This window comes from Delphinus delphis, chromosome 5 (genome assembly GCF_949987515.2).
Source record: "Delphinus delphis chromosome 5, mDelDel1.2, whole genome shotgun sequence".
Lineage (NCBI taxonomy): Eukaryota > Metazoa > Chordata > Mammalia > Artiodactyla > Delphinidae > Delphinus > Delphinus delphis.
In genome coordinates, this window is record NC_082687.1 from 33,432,453 (window position 1) to 33,454,881 (window position 22,429).

The window sequence follows — 22,429 nt, forward strand, 5'->3', positions numbered from 1 at the left end:
GCCATTGCAACAAAAAGAATAAAATATCTAGGAATAAACCTACCTAGGGAGACAAAAGACCTGTATGCAGAAAACTATAAGACATTGATGAAAGAAATTAAAGATGATACCAGCAGATGGAGAAATATACCATGTTTTTGGATTGGAAGAATCAGTATTTTGAAAATGACTATACTACCCAAAGCAATCTACAGATTCAATGCAATCCCTATCAAATTAGCAATGGCATTTTTTACGGAACTAGAACAAAAAAATCTTAAAATTTTTATGGAGACAAAAAAGACCCTGAATAGCCAAAGCAGTCTTGAGGGAAAAAAACAGAGCTGGAGGAATCAGACTCCCTGACTTTGGACTATACTATAAACCTGCAGTAATCAAGACAATATGGTACTGGCACAAAAACAGAAACATAGATCAATGGAACAAGAAAAAAATCCAAGAGATAAACCCACACACCTATGGTCAACTAATCTATGACAAAGGAGGCAAGGATATACAATGGAGAAAAGACAGTCTCTTCAATAAGTGGTGCTGGGAAAACTGGACAGCTACATGTAAAAGAATGAAATTAGAACACTCCCTAACACCATACACAAAAATAAACTCAAAATGGATTTGAGACCTAAATGTATGACTGGACACTATAAAACTCTTATAGGAAAACATAGGAAGAACACTCTTTGACATAAATCACAGCAAGATCTTTTTTTGATCCACCTCCTAGAGTAATGGAAATAAAAACAAAAATAAATAAATGGGATCTAATGAAACTTAAAAGCTTTTGCAGAGCAAAGGAAACCATAAACAAGATGAAAAGACAACCCTCAGAATGTGAGAAAATATTTGCAAACGAATCAACAGACAAAGGATTAATCTCCAAAATACATAAACAGCTCATGCAGCTCAATATTAAAAAACAAACAAACAACCCAATCCAAAAGTGGGCAGAAGACCTAAATAGACATTTTTCCAAAGAAGACATACAGATGGCCAAGAAGCACATGAAAAGCTGCTCAACATCACTAATTATTAGAGAAATGCAAATCAAAACTCCAGTGAGGTATCACTTCACACCAGTTAGAATGGGCATCATCAGAGAATCTACAAACAACAAATGCTGGAGAGGGTGTGGAGAAAAGGGAACCCTCTTGCACTGTTGGTGGGAATGTAAATTGATACAGCCATTATGGAGAACAGTATGGAGGTTCCTTAAAGAACTAAAAATAGAATTACCATATGACCCAGCAATCCCACTACTGGGCATATATCCAGAGAAAACCATAATTCAAAAAGACACATGCACCCCAATATTCATCGCAACACTATTTACAATAGCCAGGTCATGGAAGCAACCTAAATGCCCATCGACAGAGGAATGGATAAAGAAGTTGTGGTACATATATACAATGGAATATTACTCAGCCATAAAAAGGAATGAAATTGGGTCATTTGTTGAGACGTGGATGGATGTAGAGACTGTCATACAGAGTGAAGTAAGTCAGAAAGAGAAAAACAAATATATATTAATGCATGTATGTGGAACCTAGAAAAATGGTACAGATGAACCAGTCTGCAGGGCAGAAGTTGAGATACAGATGTAGAGAACAAACGTATGGACACCAAGGGGGGAAAACTGCAATGGGGTGGGGATGGTGGTGTGCTGAATTGAGCGATTGGGATTGACAATCAGTGTATACACTGATGCGTATAAAATTGATGACAAATAAGAACCTGCTTTTTAAAAAAATAAATAAAATTCAAAAATAAAAGAAAAATCAACTCACTTCATAATAATTCACACACACACACACACACACACACACAGACACACACACGCGCGCACACGAAGTAGCCCAAAATATACTTACATCATCTTTTACTTCCAGATACACCTGAAAACAGTTATGACTTCTAGTATCACAAGTTCTAACTGTGTGAGTTTCTTGAGCTTCAAGGTCTCTTTTGAATTGTTTATTATTAGCATTAACATTGTTAGTAACAAGAGTAACATTCTCTTGGTGCTGGTTCTTCTTATTATCTAACATTTACTATTGTCCTCTGTATCATTTTCACAAACAATATCACGGTATAACTTCTTTAATTATTCAACATAACTGTCGTTTTCAAGTATTTTACATTACTCTTCATCACCAAAGTATGATAAAATGAAAAAAAAATGTGTTTCAAGAAAATCAATCTTTAATTGTATGCTTTCATGGTATTCTTACAGGTATCTGGAAACAAAAAGAATTACACAATCAGAAACATTTTGTATATCGAAAAATGAACTTGTATTACAAATGCTGTATGATTATCAGAGACAGTCACAATGTCTAATACCATAAATCCCTAAATAACAAACAAATTCATGAGGGGATCTTAGCTAAATATTTCCTCCAAGGTGTTATTTCCCTGAAGCTCAGGCATAAATTATTTAACCAATATGAGCTTTACATGAAACTTGGCAGAGGAAACGGGGATTACAAAAGCTGATATACCTAATTTTTTAATTTCCTCCTACCTCTAGGATTTCACAATGGGATTTACTTTCATATCTGCCTCATATGCGCAGTCATCAGTGCTTTCAAACTGCTGAGTAAACATATCCTCTTCTCTCTCTGGATTTCCTGCTTTGGTGAGCTCATCAGTTACACGGTTTTAAATACTTCTTATGTTAGGATAACCTCAACTTCAAACCCTCCTTGTGCTCAGATTCACCTATGAAAGAATCTCCATGACTTGCCCACTGGTTCATGAGCATCTCACATTCAACATACACAAAATAAAACTTTCCACTTCTTCCCACCCACTGCTCCAAGTCACTTCTCTCCCCATTTCTCTCTTCTCTTTTCCAATTAGATGGCATCTCCATACACCCTGTGGCTCAAGTCAAAAACCTAGGAGTAAACGTTCTACTCTGTCTCCTAACTGTGAGAAAAAAAGGCCTAGCAAAATAGTTGCAGACTAACTGTGCTCCTTAGTTTAGAAGTAGAAGTTATGGAATGATGCTGAGAGATCAAGTGAGGTAAGTGCAGGCCAGGAAACATATGTAAAAACATACGTAAAAACATTCATAAAAACCGTTGACTTCAAAAATAATCATAAAAGCTCTGATCTAATCTTTTTTGTGATTGTTTTATATTATTTTTGCCTTTCAGTTGGGAAAGGTAAAAAATGTTGATCATGTCCAGTGAACGTTGAAGATATAATCATTTTCCAGAAAAAAATTGCAAACAATACAAAGGTCCATCACAATGGAATTGGTTAATTTTAGAGCTACACAGTGGAATCGTATGCGTTTGTTAAAAAGAATAAAACAGATCCATGTGTACACACATAGAAAAATAACCAGGATATATTGTTAAGAATAAAAGTTGTAAAATTTTATAGGTACAGTAAGATCCCACTTTTGAATTTAAAAAAATAACATATGTGGTACAATGGTCCTGTTGCTTCTGAGTCTAGGGTGTCACAGGCGAAGGGAAGAGAAGGGCTTTTATGGTTCTCCTGGAGGGACAAGGGCTCTTTTTGTGCACTATGGTGGGTCGGCTAGGGAGGGACTCCCGTCCATTATGAGAGATGTCTTAATATTCCTTGGATATTCCACAGCTGTCCAAGTCTTCCTCACCTCTACTTCAGGACTAAATCAACCTCTTCCACTCCAGAAGCAAAAGGGAAGGATCAGAGAATTACTGGGGCTGAGTTTTCAAGAGGAGATAAGGTGCTGAGGGAAGAGAGGAAGAGTTAAAAAGACTGCTGGACTAGGGCAAAGGAATACTTCTTCAAGAGAGAGGCCACACGCAAATGGGAATGAAAGCCCGAGCCAGAGCATGGCAGAGGGGCAGTGAGGCTGGGAGTACCATGCCTGACTTCCCAACCCTGTCAACTCCATCATGGGCTGCACTGCACTCAAGAATCTAAAATACAAATGAGACCATACATGTTTGGGGGCTCCATCCAGAGGAAGAAAATCAGATACGACTTTCCCTGCCATCACCTGCACTCCTTCAATGTGAGCAGCAGGAGATGAAGATGATGGGCCACGTGGTACTGCCTGGCCCACTGAAAGGTAAGGCTCATTTCCTTTTGACCAGTTTCTTAATTCAAGATAGAAGACCATTGTGCTGAGTTACAGCAATGTTACTATTTCCAGAGGAAATAAAAATCTGAAGAATATACCCTGCAAACTTGTAAAAGATATTCTCTCTTGGAATGCAATCATGGCAAACATTCATTTTTTAAATGATGTGTTTCTGTAAACAGTGTTTTCTATTGAGCCTGCTTTACTCCACATGTGTGTGTGTGTGTGTGTGTACACACATATATATGAAACTTCTATGTTGTATGATTTTTTTTTTTTTTTTTTTTTTTTGCGGTACGCGGGCCTCTCACTGTGGTGGCCTCTCCCGTTGCGGAGCACAGGCTCCGGACGCGCAGGCTCAGCGGCCATGGCTCACGGGCCCAGCCGCTCCGCGGCATGTGGGATCTTCGCGGACCGGGGCACGAACCCGTGTCCCCTGCATCGGCAGGCGAACTCTCAACCACTGCGCCACCAGGGAAGCCCTGTTGTATGATTTTTAAGGTTCACCTTTGCCCCACTCCACCCATACAGGACACCCTGAAAGTCTGAAAAGTCTAGAAAGGGGAATTGGTTGCTGGTTTTTTTTTAAAGGACCCACATTTAGCTGGGATGAAGTAAGAGAGTAGCGTTGACATATATACACTACCAATTGTAAAATGGATGGCTAGTGGGAAGCTGCTGCATAGCACAGGGAGATCAGCTCGGTGCTTTGTGGGATAGGGAGGGTGGGAGGGAGGCTCAGGAGGGAGGGGATATGGGGATATATGTACATATATATAGCTGATTCACTTTGCTGTACAGCAGAAAGTAACATAGCATTGTAAAGCAATTATACTCCAATAAAGATGTGGAAAAAAAAAAGGATCCACGTTTAAGCATCTCATCTTCTAATCATCGCTTAGAATCATGTGACTTTTATCTTGTAGTTGTACCTCTCCTGTATATGTTTTGTAAAACAAAGGGGTACCCTAAATTTATGCACAGAGGTCTTTTATATCTGAAGGGTGTACTTTCAGATATAAACACAAACACGTACACCCTAAACTCAAGGGGGACCCATGGGTTTGAAAAATCCTAATGAAAAGACAAATAGTGGGAAGGCAAAGTGGGGAAATCCACACTATAAACTTAAGGCTGTAAGTTCCATTACAGACTCCAACTTGCTGATTTCATACTGGGAAAAGCATCATAACCACAGCTGGCAAATGTTAAGGTTTGGAAACTTAGACGCCTTAGCAGCTTTGCTTTCCTGGAGGAAAAAGAAGGTAGTGCAGGTACATGTAATGGAAGCACGGGCTGCGCTACTTTGCCTCCCTGCTCCCAATACAAACACATTTACAGAACGGTGTATTATCGTTAAGCACACGGTTTAGGGGATTTCCTATTACATTTCTGTGTTCCCTCTGTAAAGAACTACAGGAGAAAGGTTCCCCAAGTCTTTAGTTACAGGAAAGTAAATGCTTCTTCTTCTGAACAGGAGGAACGTATCTACATGAATCCTGTCACTACAGGAATAGTTCCAGCCTTAACACATGTGCATGATCCTGCAGACTCTATTTCCATCTGCTAAATCCTTCCTAGCTTAATCTTACTGTGCCGCTTCCCTTATCTTTTTCCCTGATTTCCTTAATTTTATTTTCATCTTTGTGAATTTTGTGTAGTTTTATTAGCAGCTTCATATTACATTTTTAATTAGGTGGAGTACAAAATACATTAACTTAATCAATATACACCCGCAGATGTGTGCACTTGTGGTGCACATGCCCATACACTGTTCTATACTATGTCAGCTAAATATTCTTGGTCCTCAGAATGCCATCTAAGGGACCCAGCTAAAGTCCTTAAATAGCACTTCCTCAAATAGTCTTCGCATCTATCCTCATAGCCCCCTGGACTGCCCCATCATTGATCACCCTTGTGGTCTGTCCTCCCCCACGGAACAAAAGCTCTTCACGGAGAGGGACCATTTCCATCTTGTTCTCTGTTATTTCCCACTGACCAGCAGGGTGTTTGGTGCAGCCAAGCACTCAATGAAGCTCCCTGTTCTAACGGAAAGTTTCTGCTCATTGACCATGTTCTATTTGTACACTCAGAAGCTTATCAAATTCTTTTTTTTTTAATTTTTACTTTATTTATATTTTTTATACAGCAGGTTCTTAGTAGTTATCCATTTCATACATATTAGTGTACGTATGTCAATCTCAATCTCCCAATTCATCAAGCTTATCAAATTTAAATGATGACTTAAAGCATTTCCAAAGCACAAGCAAATTTTCTTTCCAATGCAGATTAGCTATAGGACTTTTACATAAAGTAACTCAAGGAAGGGTTTTCTTGGAAAGAACTCAAACATCCTTAGTGGAGAAAAGCAGCCAAGTTAAGAAGGGAAGTGAAAGAATAAATAAGAAGATAAAGAGAAATTAAGGTAATAAGAGTTGCTAAGGAAGGAGAAGAAAGAGCATATGGAGAAAACACTACAGTTTATTAACTAAACGTTTCTTTGTGTGTTAATAGTACGCTAACATTTTCAATATGTTTTCATTTGACTTAAAAAATTGAGGAGTTATTCAAGGGAAGAATTCTTAATACCATTTTATAGGTTAGAAAATTGAGTGAGGTAAACATTTGTCATTTTGTGGTTATAATGCATCTTGAGTTTGGGAGAAGAAATTGAGCATAACCAGCTGAGGCCTCTCTGGGATTTTCTTTTCAGATTCGGTCAGCCTTAACTTGAACTCTTTCTCAAATATAAATTCTGTGTCTGTCCTGTTCAATACTTTATCCTCAGCATGTAGAAGAATATCTGGCCCATTATAGGTACTTAATAAATATGGAAAAAGGGAAGGAAGAAAAGAAGAAAAGAAAGGAAGGAGGGAGGGAGGGAGGGAAGGAAGGAAATAGTGAGGGAAGGACAGAAGGGAGGGAGGGAGGAAATAAGCAATTGAATAGTCCCTGCTGTCTGCCATATAGTAAGAGGCCTTCTCCTTCAAGAGGCCTTGAGTTACCCAGTGATTCACATTCCTGTTTGGTAATTCTAATTAACAAACCCAGCTGGCCACTGGTCTAAAAGAACATTCTCTAATCAGCTTTAAAGGTAATAGTGATGAGATTATGATCCCATCACTACTGACTCCTGAGATCTCTTAATTGGCTCTGAACTCAGGAAGGGAATGAGTTCCCAATGCCAACAGTTGCATTCAAAGTTTCCAGTGTCCCTAACCCGCTTTTACAAATTATTTTCTCTTGTTTCACTCTTAGTGTCTGTGTTCCTGTCAAAATACAGTCCCCCATTTCACACATGGTGTTTCACGGTGTTCTCTCTGCTTGGAATTCCTTCCCTCCCTTCACTTCAGTATGATCAAATCCTACTCAGAATTCGTTCATTTATTTGAACGCAAAGGCCCAAATGCAATTGCTACACCCACCAAGAATTGCTGTCCACACCTGCCCCCGGGCAGCACGGCCGCTCCATGCAGCTCCCCTGCAGGTGCACACACAGGCACAGTCACAGTCACACAGGGCAGTCTAGCGGTGACAGCTGAAGGCAGTCTGGGCTGGGGGTTAACAATTGGCATTCTGAGTCCAGATCTGAGAAGACCATGACTGCCTGGCCCATATCCTGTCCCCGGCTGATGCCTGAGTGTGTGCACATGTGTGCGAATTGTGTGTCTCTCCCTGCTTTTCTGTCTTCCGACAATTTCAATGACTTGCTACCTCTTCCCTGATGTACTAAGCTGAAGTACTCTTTCCTTCCCCTGAATTCCCATAGAATTTCATTCTTATAATACTGACCATTCCTTATTTGATTTATTTGTATGTCTTAAACCTTCCTGCCATCACTTCTTTAAACAGGATCTCAAGGAATTGGAAGGAACTGGGGAGCCTAAGAAAAGAGGAAGGTTTCTTTGGTGAAATTAACAGTCTGAGCAAAAAAATAAGAGACATGACTGTCTAACCCAGGCCATCGTGGATGGAGGAGGCTCAGAGGCAGGTTGTATAAGCCAAGAGTAGACAAGGACATTGTACCATGAAGCAGGACATGCAAGCAAATGTGTCCTTTATTCTAATGACATTGGAGAGTCCCTAAAAGCTGGAATAGGGAGGGGACATAAACAGTTATCTGACTGAACATTTATTAGGCAAAAGTATCTTACGTATTTGTCAAATCCTATTTCACCACACATATAATTTGGGTTAGGACTTAATAACTGGTTATCTTCTCTATTTCTGTTCTCAACCTCTTTCGTAAATTAAGCCAGAAATTTGAAATCAGGGCTGTCTAAGTCTAGGAAACCTAGTCGGCATTCAAGAAGAAAGCTCCTTTGTACTCCTGAAAACGGCCCAACTTAGGACATGAGCTCTACTTAAATAAAAGATTGCATCACATATCATGTAAGAAGTTCACTTACACTTCTTAGGCTCCTTACCAAATATGACTTGCTTTTTCACAAAACTGTGACACCCTTTAATCCCATGGTGCTATGTCCTCTGCTTTTCTAGACAACTGTCCCTTCTTGGTGGCCAGGCTTTCCCCTGCTCTTTGAGCCCGACTGGGCCATACAGTCCGAGTTTTACCCACTTCGCAATTAACACTCTCAAGGATAGGCAACGCGTTTACTTCTTACAAAAGGTTTCCTTTTATGTTTTTTTGTTTGTTTGTTTTGTTTTGTTTTGTTTTGCGGTACGCGGGCCTCTCACTGTTGTGACCTCTCTCGTTGCGAAGCACAGGCTCCGGACGTGCAGGCCCAGCGGCCATGGTTCACGGGCCCAGGCGCTCCGCGGCATGTGGGATCTTCCCGGACCGGGACACGAACCTGTGTCCCCTGCATCGGCAGGCGGACTCTCAACCACTGCGCCACCAGGGAAGCCCGAGATTTCCTTTTAAAAACTGCATTTCCTGAGACTTGGATTTCACCTCTGCCGATGAATTCTGTAGTCCTGCTTTCACAGCAACAGCATCTTAAAATGAGGAGATGGGGGGTCAGGCTGGGAGGCATTTTCCCTTCTCTCATTCACAAGAAAATGAAGAATGAAAACCTGGCACATTATCTCAGAATATCTGCTCATCTTTCAGCTGGATAAAGTAGAACTATGTAGAAGGGATGCAAGAGGAGAGACTGAAGATATTTTTTTAAAAAGTGTTGCTGAGTAGACCAAGGACCAAGCCTGAAAAGGAGGTGAGGATGGGTGTAGAAGTAGAGATGCTTTGGGTTTTGTTTTTGCTTTGGGAAGAGAAGTCCCATCTGCTATATGTTTACCTTCTATCCTTTTATAAATTTAATTTTTTGAATTAAAATTGTATCTATTTAAGGTGTGCAATATGATGTTTTGATATACATACATCTAGTGAAATGATTAACATAGTTAAGTAATTAACATACCCATCTCCTTATTTGTTACCTGTGTGTGTGGGGGTGTGTGTGGGGGGGGGGGGTGTGGTGAGAGCACCAAATATCTACTCTCTTAGAAAATGTTCACTATACAATTCAGTATTATGAACTATGGTCATCATGTTGTACATTAGATCTGTAGAACTTATTCATTCCACATAACTGAAACTTTCTACCCTTTGACCAACATCTCCCCATTTCCCTTACCTCCCCGCTGCTGATAACCCACTGTTTTACATTTTGTATTCAACTCTTTTAGATTCTACATACAGGTGAGGTCATGCAGTATTTTTCTTTCCATGTTTGGCTAATTTCACTTAGAATAACGTCCTCCAGGTTTATCCATGTTGTCATGAATGGCAGGATCTCCCGTTTTAAGGCTGAATAATTCAAAATCTATGTCCTTACAAAGACTTATATTGTGATCAATGGATATGTATTGATTTGATTTTAATTTCATTTAAATAAGGAATTACATATGGTACATTTTCTCCATGCCCTATAAGAATAGGGGCACTAAATAGGATTTTGAATGCTGGATTCATCATTTACTGATTGTGTTAAGTGGGAATAACAGCCACTTCCCAGGGTGAAGATTCAATGAAATAATGTACAGAAAGTGCCCAATGCCTGACACGTAATAAGCACTCAAAAAAAATTATTATTCCCAGTTCTCATTTTCCTGCCCACCTTCCTGTTCTTACCCATCACAACTCCAGCCCTTCCAATGTCACACTGAGGTAGTTCTCAACAACTACGCTGCAATACATCATTGCAGGGCTCAGCAATGAGGCATGTCTCAGATAATGTGCTTATGATATAGGATAACTTCCAAAGTTCTTGAATAATTTTTGGAAAATAAATATTATTTTTTATTCAGGTTTAGTTAATTTACAATGTTGTGTTAGTTTCAAGTGTACAGCAAATTGATTCAGTTATACATATATATATATTCTTTTTCAGATTCTTTTCCATTATAGGTTATTACAAGATATTGAATATAGTTCCCTGTGCTATACAGTAGGTCCTTGTTGTTTATCTATTTTATATATAGTAGTGTGTATATGTTAATCTCAAACTCCTAATTTATCTCTCTGCCCTTCCCCCGCCCCACCTCGCTATCCCATTTGGTAAACATAAGTTTGTTTTCTATGCCTGTGAGTCTATTTCTGTGGAAAATAAATGTTACTCGATGTCTATCCTTATCAGGCTATCCCCAGGATAATGTCACTCTTAGTCATTCTCATTCCAGTAAGCTCCCAAGTAGGATCCTTCCCCTCAAACTGACTGCCAGCCCCAATCACTAAAGTCATATACAGGCACGTTTCAGAACCTCGGAGATACTGGGGTTCAATTCCAGATCATGGCAATAAACTGAATATCACAATAAAGTGAGTCACACAAATTTTTTGGTTTCCCAGTGCATATAAAAGTTATGTTTACAATATACTATAGTCTTTAAGTGTGCAACAGTGTTAGGCATATAAAATGTACATACCTTAATTTAAAAATACTTTATTGCTGAAAAATGCTAACCATCATCTGAGCCTTCACTGAGTCATAATCTTTTTGCAATAATAACAACAAAGATTATCAGTGGATAACGGATCACTGTAATGAAATATAATAATAATGAAAAGGTCTGAAATATTGTGAGAATTACCAAAATGTGACACAGAGACACAAAATAAGCAAATGCTGTGGAAAAAAGACATTGATAGACTTGCTTGACACAGGGCTGCCACAAACCTTTAATTCATAAAAAATGCAATATCTGCAAAAAGCAATAAACGTATGCCTGTAAAGTTACTAGATGAAGACATTCAATTCTCCATTCCTACTCAAAGCTAAGGCCTAAGTCTAGCTTTGCATCCTCAAAAACTCAACTCACTAAGGTATCCTACTTAACAGAGTCTTTCATTATAGGTGTGCACACCTCAGAGCAGCACATCGACAGAGGCTTTAGAAAGACTTTTTCCTTTAACCTGATCAAATTCTTAGGACCTCACTCCCACTCCGACCTCCTTCTCACTAGTTGAGGGGGAATAGGAAACAGACTTATTTTACCCTTTATCAGCAAAAGCCCTCAGTGTTTGTGGCTTTTTTTCCATGCCTCCAAAACATCATCTTAAGAGGAGATCTGGAGTTTCATGAAAGATTTCATGATATCTGTGTTCTGGGAGAACTGGAAACAGAAACTGAGCTGTAAATGCTGGATCGTCATGCCTGAAAGCAATTTCCATTTTCCATTCTGGATTGATTTTAAAATATGGTATCATTCCCAGAGCTGTTAAGAATAATTCAGCTTCTACCTTCCCACCCTTCCCCTTGCTCTTAATCCTTCCCTCAAAGCAGATGGCATGCAAGATTTTAACATTAAAATCTGCCAAGAAACATGAAAAACTAGTAAACAAATCTGTTAATAGTTAGAAATACTTTATGGAAATATATTTTTTAAGCTCTCTGCATTTAGGGGGGAAAGCCCATCATTTGAGACGTGTCTCATGGCTGTACAATGACGTATTGGGGAGTGGGGTTGAGAACTACTGAGTCACAGTGTTGTGATGGATAAGGACAGGAAGGCGGGCAGAAAACGAGAACTGGGGACAATAATAACTGTCTTGTGGAGTGCCTACTCATAAATGAACATTTTGTTTTCATTTGGAGTTCTTTATTTTCCAAGAAAATAAAAAAATCACACTAGATGGGGAAACGGGTTGAGTGTAAGATGCAAATTCAAGGCCAGCAGAGGGGGTTGGTGGCAAAGGGATTCATATACCAAAGTTGAATCCATAACTAATATAGGTCTTTAGTGGTTGAGCAGTAAACAGACTAAATTCCAGCTGTGCCCAGAATGTTCTCCTGAGGTTTTCGAAGCTCTGAGCTGTTTCACAACAGTCAGGGGAACCTAGGGGTCCCCCTGGAAACAAAGGAATAGAGAGGGAATTCCAAACTGCTGTGAACAAGCTGCAAGAGACTATAAATCCACAGCACAGGGTGCTTCAGCCTGTACAAGCAACCAAGAAGAAAGCACCAGGATTTTCATTTATAAAGCAGAGGTAAAATTTCCCTTTACAGTGACTAGGCTCTCAGGACTATCCCTTACCATTTGATGACAGAAGGCTCACTGCAGAACCTCCTTCAAAGGCCCTTTTACCCAGGAAATCAGAGATTTACACTACACCCCTCAGTACCCACTCCCCATGCCATGGGGGTGTTGTGTTGTATGGTAGTTAAACAAGAGAGTTGAAATCGCTTGGGCATGCCACCTGAAACCCTTAGTTTCAGTATGGTCACACTTTCAAAAGAACACCAATCTATTCTGAAAGCCAAGAATAACAGAGCTCTTCAGGTCTTCTTAAAGGGATGACCAGAGTCTTCACACTGCTTCCAACAGACAGAATTCCCTAAACACCCTTCTTGGACAGCTTTGCCTTCCCCCAAGTTTTATACTCAGGATAGCTACGATATCCCTCCCTCTCTCCCAGCTCTGTTGTGCTCTCATTTGCCTCTTCCTCTACCTGCAGCCACCGTCATTCTCTGCCCAGACCCCAGCTTGCTCCCAACTTGTGAGCTGCCGACTACATCCATCTCCAGAAAATGAAATGGCGTCCATGCCCTTACCTTAAGCTTTTTTCCTTCATTTTTTAAAGTTATAGTAAAAGTTATATTGAGATATGTGTCAATCTTAAGGTATAGTTAGATGAGTTTTGACTAATATATATGTACATACTGCATATATATTAGTATACATAGTATTTCATGGTATATATATATATATATATATATATATATATATATACACACACACACATATGTGTGTGTATCTGCATAACCAACACATGATTCAAAATACAGAATATTTGTCACCCCAGAAAGTTTCCTCATTCCTTCACCCAGTTACTCTCCACCCCATAAACAACAACCATTCTAATTTCTATTGCCACAGACTAATTTTATTAGCTCATTGACTTCACATAAATAAAATATCAATAATATATGTGCTATTTTGTGTCTAGTTTCTTTGATTCAAACATAGGGGTTTTGAAATTCATCCGTAGTGTTTCATGTTTCAACAGATCATTCTTTTATACTGTTGAGTAGTGTTATATTAAATCCACATAGCACAATTCATTCCCATAAACATGTGTGTTGTTTCCAGTTTGGGGCTACTGTGAAAGAAGCTGCTATGAACATCCTTGTAGGTGGCTTTTTACCCACTTTTCTTGGGTAAAAATCTAGGCATGGAATTGCGGGGTCATGGATAAGTGTATGTTTAACTTCATTAAGAAACTACCAAACACTTTCCCCCAAAGTATTTTCCCAGCAACACATGAGACTTCCAGCTGCCCCACATCCTTGTCAACACTGATGAAGTCTTTTTAATTTTATCTATTCTAGTGGTTGTGAAATCTTCATTTCCTTGAGGATCAATGACGTTGAATATTTTTCCATGGATTTATTGAACGTAAATACATCTTTTTTTGTGAAGTGTCTGTTCAGGTATTTTGCCCATTTTATTGATTTTGATATTTTATTATTGATTATAGCAATTTGGCAAATATATTCTCCCAATATGTAGCTTACTTTTTCATTTTCTTAATGGTGTCTTTTGATGAGCATAACTTTTTAATTTTTATGAAGTTCAGTTTTACCAGTTTTTTTTTTTTTTTTCTTTATGGTTTGGGCTTTTCTTGTCCTGAGACATCTCTTCTTACCTCACGAGTGCAAAGACATTATCCTGTGTTTTCTCCTAGAAGTCTGAAAGTTTTAGCTTTTACATTTCGGTCTACGAGCAACTTCAAATTAGTTTTGTGTATGGTATGAGAATATGGTCAACTTTTTGTCTATACAGACATCCAATCACTTCACAATTATTTATTGGAAATACTTTCTTTTAACCATTGAATTGCCCTGGTATCTTTGTCAAAAATCAACAATGAAGATCTCTTCTTGGACTCCAATTCTTTTTTTTACGCGGGCTTCTCACTGTTGCAGCCTCTCCCGTTGCGGAGCATAGGCTCCGGATGCGCAGGCTCAGTGGCCATGGCTCACGGGCCCAGCCGCTCCACGGCATGTGGGACCCTCCTAGACCGGGGCACGAACCCGCGTCCCCTGTATCGGTAGGCGGACTCTCAACCACTGCGCCAGCAGGGAAGCCCTGGCCTCCAATTCTGTTCCACCAATTTGCCTGTCTTTATGCCAGTACAACACTCTCTTACCATAGCTTTATACAAAGTCTTGAATAAGTTAGGGTAAGTCTCTCAACTTTTTTTTGAAAAATGTATGGGTATTCCAGATCCTTTGTATTACAATACAGATTTTAGAATCAACTGGCAACTATTATCAAATAAGTCTGTTGGAATGTTGATTGGGACTAGGATAAAGCTATAGATCAATTTGAGAAGAAGTTTTACCTTAAAAGTATTACGTATACCAGTCTATAAACATTATATGTCTTTCTATTTATTTATATCATCTTTATTTTCTCTCAGCAAAGTTTTGTAGTTTTCACTGTACAGGTCCTACACATCTTTTATTAAATTTATTCCTAAGTATCTTCTTTTTGATATGATTTAAAAATTATATTTTTAAAAATTTCATTTACTACTCTTTATTGCAAATATGTAGAAAAATAATTGCTTTTTGTATATTTACCTTATATCCTAAGATTTTGCTAAAATCACTTACTAGTAAACTTTTATAGATTTCTTAGGGTCTTCTACATAAACATCTATGAATAAGACTTTTTACCTCATCCTGTCCAATCTTTTTTAATTTATTTTTCTTGCCTCATTATTCTGGTAGGACCTTTATAGCACAGTATCAAATAGACGTGGTGAGAATAAGCATTTTTGCCTCTTTTGTGATCTTAGGGGGAAATCACTGTCTCTCATCATTCCGTATGAAGTTAGCTGTAACTTTCTCATTATGCCCTTTATCAAGTCCCATTTCCAGTTTGTTGACAGCAGTTTTTTTTAACCTTGAATAAGTGCTGAATTTTGTCAAACATGTTTTCTGTGTTTACTGAGATAATAAATTTTTCATTTTTTTCTGTTAATGTGGCTAATTGCATAGATTTTCAAATGTTGAACAACCCGTATTCCTGGGATAAGCCCCACTTGGCTTTGTTATCCTTTTCATACATCATTGGATTTCTCTAATATACTGTTGAAGATTTTTGTGTCTATGTTTATGGAAGATACTGGTTGTAATTTCATTTATTGATAATGTCTTGATCAGGTTTTAATATCAGAATTATCGTGGGCTCACAACATGAGTTGGAAAACATTCCCTCACTCTCTGTTTTTTGGGTTTATGTGAGATTGGTATTAATTCTTTCTCAAATGTCTGACAGAATTCACCCATAATACCATCTGAGCCTGGAGATTTTTATTTTGAGGAAAAGGGGTGGATAGTTATTATAAATTCTATTTCTTAATTAGATATAGAGCTACGGAGGTTGTTCATTCTTTTTGTGATAGTTTTGTAAAGTTGGTTATTTGTCCATTTCATAGAGGTTATTGAATTTATGGACATGAAGTTTTGCATAGTATCTTTTTAACATTTGTAGGATCTGCAATAATATCCTTATTTTCATTCCTATTATGATAATTCTTTTTTGCTTGATTACTCTTGCTAGGGCATATTTTTTATTAATCTTTTCAATTTTTCATTTGGTAATTTTCTCTAATATTTATGTTCTACTTTACGAAATTCTGCTTTTCTCTTTATATTGTAACTCCCTTCTTCTATGTACCACTTTGCTCTATCTTATACCTTTCTTCTTTAATAGTTATGGAAACATTTCCCTCTAATAACTGCTTTAACTGCAACCCACAAATATTAATGTTGTATTTTTTTTAATTTTTATTTATTTATTTTTCTTTTTGCTGTACGCGGGCCTCTCACTGTTGTGGCCTTCTCCCGTTGCAGAGCACAGGCTCCGGACGCACAGGCTCAGCAGCCGTGGCTCACGGGCCCAGCCGCTCCACGTCATGTGGGATCTTCCCCGACCGGGGCACGAACCTGTGTCTCCTGCATCAGCAGGTGGACTCTCAACCACTGCGCCACCAGGGAAGCCCTTAATGTTGTATTTTTATCATCATTCAGTTCAAAATATTTTCTATTCTTTTTCAATTTCTTCATTGATTTATGGATTATTTAGAAGAGTGTTACTTAATTTCAAATATTTGGGGTTTTTTTTTCCTAGAAATGCTTTTGTTATTGATTTCTCTTTTTTTAAGATTTATTTGTTATTTATTTATTTAATTTATTTTTGGCTGTGTTGGGTCTTAGCTGCAGCATACAGGATCTTCGTTGAGGCATGTGGGATCTTTTGTTGCAGTGCACGGGCTTCTCTCTAGTTGTGGCATGTGGGTTTTCTCTTCTCTAGTTGTGGCGCGTAGGCTCCAGAGTGCATGGGCTCTGTAGTTTGAGGCACGTGGGCTCTCTAGTTGAGGTGCGCAGGTTCAGTAGTTTTGTCGCACAGACTTAGTTGCCTAGCGGCATGTGGGATCTTAGTTCCCTAGCGGCATGTGGGATCTTAGTTCCCTGACCAGGGATCAAACCCACGTCCCCTGCATTGTAAGGCAGGTTCTTTACCACTGGACCACCAGGGAAGTCCCTGATTTCTAACTTAATTTCACTGTGGTCAGAGAACATATAGTCTCTGTGCTTTCAATCTTCTAACTGTGTTGAGATTTACTTATGACCCAGTATTCAATCTATGATGTTAAACACTCCAAGTGTACTTGAAAACAATGTATGTTCTGCAATTGCTAGATAAAGGGTCTATAAATGCTAGCTATGTCCAGTGGAGGAGAGTTGTTTAAATCTATGTGCTCTTTTTTTTTTTTTTTTTCTGCTTGGTCCATCAATTACTAAGAAGGGCTGTTAAAATCTCTGACTTACCTATTTTACTATTTCTTCCTTTAGGTCTGTCAGATTTTTGCCTCAGGTATTTTGAAACTCTGTTACTAGATACATGCACATTTATGATGATTATATCTTTATGCTTAACTGTCCTTTTATCATCATGAAATGTCCTCCTTGATCTGTGACAGTTTTTGTTTACTTCATCTGAAAAGACAAAGCCACACCAGCTTTCTTATGCTTATTATCTGTAGAGTTTACCTGTCGTTCCCCCCCACCCCGCCCCAGGGCTCCTCTGGCCACTTTCATAACTTTCTACTTATCTTTAGTTTCTGGCAGTTTGATAATGATATACCTAAGTGTGTATCTCTTTTTGTTTACCCTGCTTGGGATTTGCTGATATCCTTAGATATGCACAATGATGTTTGTCTCCAAAACTGGGGATTTTTTAGCCCTATGTCTTCAAATATATATATTTTTGGTTGGCCCATTCACTCCCTTCTCCTTCAGGAACTCCAATTATGTGTATGATAGATTATTTTGTCCCAGAGGTCACTAGGCTCTGTTCATTTTTTAAAAATATTTTTTCTTTCTATTCATCAGAATGAACGTTTTATTTAAGATATTGTTTCAGATACTGTTTTTCACTTCTAGAGTTTCCATGTAGATCATGTTTATAGCTTCTATTTTTTTTTTTTTTTGCTGACATTCTCACATGTTCCATCATTAAGACCAACCCTTCCTTTAAGTCCTTAAACATACTTATAATAGATTCTTTAGTCTTTATCTGCTAAATCTAACCTCTGGGTCATCTTGGGTCCATTTTTCTGGGTCATATTTTCTGGCCTTTCAGGTGTTTGGCAAGTTTTATTATATTGTACACTGGGAATTGTATATGACACATTGTAAAGAGCCTGAATTATGTTGTCTTCCTTTAAAGAGTTGGCATTTGTTCTTAGGGTACGGCCCTTTCTTGAGGGAACGGTTCTTATTCCTAGGATGTGGACTCTCTGTGATCTCAAGTGAATGCCCACGTTGTTCAGTGGGGTTTCCCCACCTCTGCGGTGGAACTCCCTCCAGCATCTCCTGGCACTGGGCAAACTCAGGTTTCTCGTCGTGGGCTTTCCTCTCCCCGGTTACACCTCACAGGAGGTGTATGTGCACAGCCCAGGCCTGGGCCACAGACCTCAGATAAACACCCACACAGATTTTGGGAACCCCTCTGAGCAGCTTCCTCTTCTCCAGCCCCTCTATCCACAAAGTTCAGCAGCGCCAAACCGCAATTACTGCCTCTCAGCTCAGCAAGACCACTGCTTTCTCAGGTTCCCCCTCACTTCTCCACAGTCAGGAAAGATCCCTGAACCCAAAAGCCGGGGCAAACAAGGGCTCCTGTCCTGTGCTTCTCTGCTCAGACTGTTGTCTAACACCTGCAAACAGCTGCCTCATCTATTCTGTCTGCTCCATAGCTGTTTATGGTAGGAGGATTACTCTGTTGTGGTCGGAAGTGCAAATGATAGCCCTCAGTGTTTTTCTTGTGAGAACCAGCCCGGCCCAGGAATGTTAATGACTAAATGCCTTCGTCTCATTACATCTTGCTCCAAGAAGACTTTTTGGAGCCCTGACAAGTCAGCTACATTGTCTTCTCTCTGAGGGGTTCTGTGTTACACTTACTTGTGGCCAGTGAATCTCTTCTTTTTTTTTTTTATTCTTTTTTTTTTTTAAAGATATTCAGTAGAAATGTTTTCTTTAATAATTATTTATTTATTTATATATTTTTGGCTGTGTTGGGTCTTCGTTTCTGTATGAGGGCTTTCTCTAGTGGCGGCAAGCTGGGGCCACTCTTCATCGCGGTGCGCAGGCCTCTCACTATCGCGGCCTCTCTTGTTGTGGAGCACAGGTTCCAGACGCGCAGGCTCCGTAGTTGTGGCTCACGGGCTTGGTTGCTCCACGGCATGTGAGATCTTCCCAGACCAGGGCTCAAACCCGTGTCCCCTGCATTGGCAGGCAGATTCTCAACCACTGTGCCACCAGGGAAGCCCCAGTGAATCTCTTCTGACTTTCCGGAGAGATCTCACCTTCCTTTTTCCTTTTGCTCTTGTGTTTGGGCACCATCACCAGTTTCCCAACTGCATATGACTGCACATGCCGAAGTTTCTCCTAACACCCTCTGGAGCTGAGGGATCAGTGGCTGTCTTGGAAAGGAACAGTCAGCATCAGATTCCAATCTTCCTCTCCTCTAGGGTCTGCATCTCTCACAAGAGAAGAAAGATGCCAGGTCCACCTAGTCCTTTCCCTCGTGAATGCAGCTTGACACCAAACTCTCCCAGAAGAGTGGAGGTGCCCATTCCACAGTCCTAGGCAGTTCTGAAACTGTCCAACACATACTGGGGTCTGGGATGAGCCAGAGAACAAGTGGTCACTGAAGTCCCCTTTATGACAATAAGGGGAGGACAGGATACACACTAAAATGCCCAAATTCTGGGCCTGAGGGGCTTTTGCTTGGAATCGAGAGTTCTTTACCTTCTTCTCCACTATGGGAACTTTCTCACTTATTACAGATCTGACTTTAGGAGGGTGAGTCATATCTACCTTAATTTCTGGTTCAAAAAGGATCTCATATCTGGTCTCTGTTAATCTGATTCAAGAAGGCTACTGAGTTTTCCTCCTTTTTTTTTTTTTATTGTCAACCCCAATCTGCTTCACCAAGAACAAAAACTCAGGCCTCGCAGGTGTGTGGAGAAGCACAGGTTATGCAGTAAGTGAACTACGAATGCCTCTAGTATGGACCTAGTGCAAGCAGACACTCCAAACTGAATACACACAGAAAACCTTTCTCTCTTTCCTGTTAAGCAGCTAAAAAAAGTCCAGTGGGGAGGAGAACTGGATGAAGGCAGTCAAAAAGTACAAACTTCCAGTTATAAGATACATCAGTACTAGGGATGTACAACATAATAAGTATAATTACCACTGTTGAATGCTATATGTAAAAGTTGTTAAGAGAACAAATCCTGAGTTCTCATTGCAAGAAAAAAATTTTTTTTTCTATTACTTTAATTTTATACGTATGTGAGATGATGGATGTTCACTAAATTTACTGTGATAATCACTTCATGATGTATGTAAATCAGATCAAGATGCTGTACACCTCAAGCTTATACAGTGCTGTGCGTCAATTATATCTCAATAAAACTGGAAGAAAAAAAAGTCTCAGGAGTGCTCTGTCCTTCCACATGCATTGTTTTAAAGCAGAAACACAGTCTACCCCAGCAGAGAGGTCCTGCTAGCTTTGGTCAGAGGCTAAGAGCACAGACACGGACAGTCCCTGTCTACGTCCGTGAGATCCTCTGCACAAACTGAGTCTCTCTCCCTTGGTCTTTTGTACATGCTTCCTTTCTCTGGGGTCTGGAAGAAAGCTGGCTGTACCAGTGCTTGCAAAGGCTGCCTAATTGCAAGCTCCACAAGAGTGGCCCTAGAAGAACAACTTCCTGTTGCTGGTACAGGGCAAAAGCCTGTCTCCAAGCATCCCCATGACCACATCCTGCATTTTCTCCTTCCTCCGGACCCCCTCACTCCCCCATCTCCTTCCAAAAGCTAGTTTCTAGACCCTGCCTGCTGCTCTTCCAGTACAGTCCATCTCTCTCCCTAAGACCACCCGTGTCACAGGCAGGACCTCTGGGGTCTGTTCAACAGTATCTCTCACTCCATATGGATTTGATCTGGAATTAATCTTGGCGAGCAAGTTGAAAGATGAGAAAGTTAACACTCATATAACCTTAAGAGTAACTTCTCAAATACCTAGATTGCAGGATTTTAGCGGTAAAAATGCAGATTTAAAACACTCCTTTAATGTGTGAAATACATTCCTTAAAACCACATTAATAATATCTCACTTGGACTGGCTGCTCTGAAAAGCCATCTTTGCATTGTTCCCTTGTCCGGCTCCCCACGCGCCGCAGCCGCCTCCGCCGCGGACTCCGGCATCTTGATTGCCAGAGTCGTTGAACTCCTGCTTTCTTCTGAATCCGCTGCGTCGGATGACCGGCGTGCCCCATCATTGTCAGACGCGGCCGTGGACACCAGCTCCGAAATCACCACCAAGGACTTAAAAGAGAAGAAGGAAGTTGTGGAGGAGGCAGAGAATGGGAGATAGGCGCCTGCTCATGGAAATGCTAACGAGGCAAATGGAGAGCAGGAGGCCGACACTGAGGTAGACGAAGAAGAGGAGGAAGGGGGGAGGAGGCAGAGGAAGGCGATGGTGAGGAAGAGGATGGAGATGAAGATGATGACACTGAGGCAGCTACAGGCAAGCGGGCAGCTGAAGATGATGAGGATGACGATGTTGACACCAAGAAGCGGAAGACCGATGAGCATGACTAGACAGCAAAAAAGGAAAAGTTAAACTTAAAAGGCCACCCTGACCTAGTCACTCTCCACTTCCTGTCTCAGAATCTAAACGCGGTCACCTTCAAGTAGAGAGTCCCGCCCGCCCGCCCAGTGCGGGCAGCGCCACCCGCAGATGACACGCGCTCTCCACCACCCAACCAAAACCACAGTGCGAATTTGCAACAGGGGAGGAAAAAGGAACCAAAACTTCCAAGGCTCTGCTTTTTTTCTTAAAGTACTTTAAAAAGGAAAATTTGTATTTTTTATTTACATTTTATATTTTTGTACATATTGTTAGGGGGTCAAGCCATTTTTAATGATCTCAGATGACCAAACCAGCCTTCGGAGCGTTCTCTGTCCTACTTCTGACTTTACTTGTGGTGTGACCATGTTCATTATAATCTCAAAGGAGAAAAAAAAAAACTTGTAAGAAAAACAAAAACACCAACAAAAAAACAATCTTATTCCGAGCATTCCCGTAACATTTTTTGTGTATATACTTATATGTACCATAAGTAGTTGATTTGTATGAGATGGTTAAAAAGGCCAAAGATAAAAGGTTTCTTTTTTTTCCTTTTTTTTTCTATGAAGTTGCTGGGGTTTTTTTTTGTTTGTTTGTTTTTTGTTTTTTGGCCTGTTTGATGTATGTGTGAAACAATGTTGTCCAACAATAAACTGGAATTTTATTTTGCTGAGTTGT

The 22,429-nt window shown here is 39.8% G+C and overlaps 1 protein-coding gene and 1 pseudogene across 1 annotated transcript in view; one reads left to right on the forward strand and one right to left on the reverse strand.

The window, feature by feature from the left end:
• The window catches only part of DCHS2 (dachsous cadherin-related 2), a 295,589-nt gene that overhangs the window by 165,484 nt on the left and 107,676 nt on the right, over positions 1–22,429 (reverse strand). The window lies entirely within an intron of this gene.
• On the forward strand, positions 4,027–21,767 carry LOC132425645 (prothymosin alpha-like; annotated as a pseudogene).